The 2,468-nt window shown below is 30.5% G+C and overlaps 1 non-coding gene across 1 annotated transcript; it reads left to right on the top strand.

The window, feature by feature from the left end:
• The first annotated feature begins 435 nt into the window (after nt 1-435).
• LOC112715792 (small nucleolar RNA R71) lies at nt 436-543 on the top strand. Its single transcript, XR_003159981.1, has one exon. It is a non-coding gene; the product is annotated as a small nucleolar RNA R71 (small nucleolar RNA).
• The last annotated feature ends 1,925 nt before the right edge of the window (nt 544-2,468 follow it).

The following is a 2,468-nucleotide window of genomic DNA, read 5'->3' as shown; positions in this document are numbered from 1 at the left end:
ATTTGGATGATTTCTCCATGAGGAATTATAGGTGTTTTGATAGGGTTCACCCATGTAATTTACCTCTGCCATTGTAGGATTCTCAGGATCATAAGCTTCTTCAGAAGATGCTTCTTTAGTACTGTTGGATGCATTTTGCCATCCATTCAGACTTTGAGAATTCATGTTGACTTGCTGAGTCAACATTTTGTTCTAAGCCAATATGGCATTCAGAGCATCAATCTCAAGAACTCCCTTCCTCTGAGGCTTCCCATTATTCACAGAATTCCTCTTAGAAGTGTACATGAATTGATTATTTGCAACCATGTCAATAAGTTCTTGAGCTTCTGCAGGCATTTTCTTTAGGTAAATGGATCCACCTGCAGAATGGTCCAATGACATCTTAGAGAATTCAGATAGACCATAATAGAATATATCCAGAATGGTTCACTCTGAGAGCATATTAGAAGGACACCTTTTGGTCATCTGCTTGTATCTTTCCCAAGCTTCATAGAGGGATTCACCATCTTTCTGTTTGAAGGTCTGAACATCCACTCTAAGCTTGCTCAGCTTTTGAGGAGGGAAGAACTTAGCCAAGAAGGCCGTGACCAGCTTATCCCAAGAGTCCAGGCTATCTTTAGGTTGTGAGTCCAACCATGTTCTAGCTCTGTCTCTTACAGCAAAAGGGAAAAGCATGAGCCTGTAGACTTCAGGATCTACTCCATTAGTCTTAACAGTCTCACAGATCTGCAAGAACTCAGTTAAAAACTGGTAGGGATCTTCTGATGGAAGTCTATGGAACTTACAGTTCTGTTGTAGTAGAGCAACTAGTTGAGGTTTCAGCTCAAAATTGTTTGCTCCAATGGCAGGGATTGAGATGCTTCTTCCTTCAAATTTGGAAGTAGGTGTAGTATAGTCACCAAGCATCCTCCTTGCATTATTATTTTTGGCTGCCATCTCCTCTTTCTTTTTGAAAATTTTTGTAAGGTTGTCTCTGGATTGTTGTAATTTAGCTTCTCTTAGTTTCCTTTCAGGTTCAGGATCTGCTTTAACAAGAATATTCTTGTCCTTGCTCCTGCTCATATGAAAAAGAAGGTATCAGAAAATAATAATAGGGATCCCCTTTATCACAGTAAAAAGATTCCTTTATGTTAGTAGAAGAAGAAAAGAATAGAAGAAGGAAAAGAGTTAAGAATCCAAACACAAGGGGGAAGATATTGGGTTTGAATTCTTGAGTGGAAGAGAAGTGTTAGTAGATAAATAAATAGAAGGATTTGAAAGAGGGAGAATTTCGAAAATAAATTTTGAAAAAGGGTTAGTGATTTTCGAAAATTAAGAGAAGAAATAAAATTAAAATTAAAATTTAAAACAATTAGTTAATTAAAAAGAATTTTGAAAAAGGGGTGAGGAATTTTCGAAAATTAGAGAGAGAATAGTAGTTAGGTGGTTTTGAAAAAGATAAGAAATAGTAAAACAAACAAAAAATCAATTAGTTAGTTGAAAAATATTTGAAATTCAATTTTTTGAAAAGATAGGAGGTTAGAAAGGATTTTTGAAATCAATTTTGAAAAAGATATGATTTGAAAAAAAAGATATTTTTAAAAGATATGATTGAAAATGATATTTTGAAAAAGATTTAATTTCAAAATTTAAAATTGATTACTTGACTAACAAAAAACTAAAAGATATGACTCTAGAATTTAAAGATTGAACATTTCTTAACAAGCAAGTAACAAACTTCAAATTTTTGAATCAATCACATTAATTGTTAGTAAAGTTTTCAAAATTTTGAAATAAAGATAAGAAAAAGATTTTGAAAATCAAAGTTGAAAATTTTTGAAAATAAATAAAAAAATGAAAAAGATTTTGATTTTTGAAAAAGTTTTGAAAAGATAAGATTTTTAAAATTGAAAATTTGACTTGACTTATAAGAAATAGCTAAGTTTTAAAATTTTTTGACTAAGTCAGCTCAAAATTTCGAAAATTATGAGCAAAACAAGGAAAATATATTTTTTTAATTTTTTTTTTGAATTTTTAATGATGAGAGAGAAACACACAAGAATGACCCAAAACATGAAAATTTTGGATCAAAACACTTAATGCATGCAAGAACACTTTGAATGTTAAGATGAACATCAAGAACATATTTTTGAAAAAATTTTCAAGAAAAGAAAATATGCAAGACACCAATCTTAGAAATTTTTCATGTTTAGACACTATGAATGCAAAAATGCATATGAAAAACACCATACAACACAAAACAATAAAATATGAAGATCAAACAAGAAAATTCATCAAGAACAACTTGAAGATCATGAAAAATATAATGCATGAATTTTTGAAAAATGCAAGAAAAAGATGAACATGCAATTGGCACCAAACTTAAACATGACACAAGACTTAAACAAGAAACACAAAATATTTTTGGTTTTTATGATTTTATTGATTTTATTGTATTTTATTTTAATTTTTTTCGAAAACATATAGGA

Source organism: Arachis hypogaea, chromosome 1 (assembly GCF_003086295.3).
Source record: "Arachis hypogaea cultivar Tifrunner chromosome 1, arahy.Tifrunner.gnm2.J5K5, whole genome shotgun sequence".
Lineage (NCBI taxonomy): Eukaryota > Viridiplantae > Streptophyta > Magnoliopsida > Fabales > Fabaceae > Arachis > Arachis hypogaea.
The sequence above is the reverse complement of the archived record's forward strand: the minus strand, read 5'-3'. Positions and strand labels throughout refer to the sequence as shown.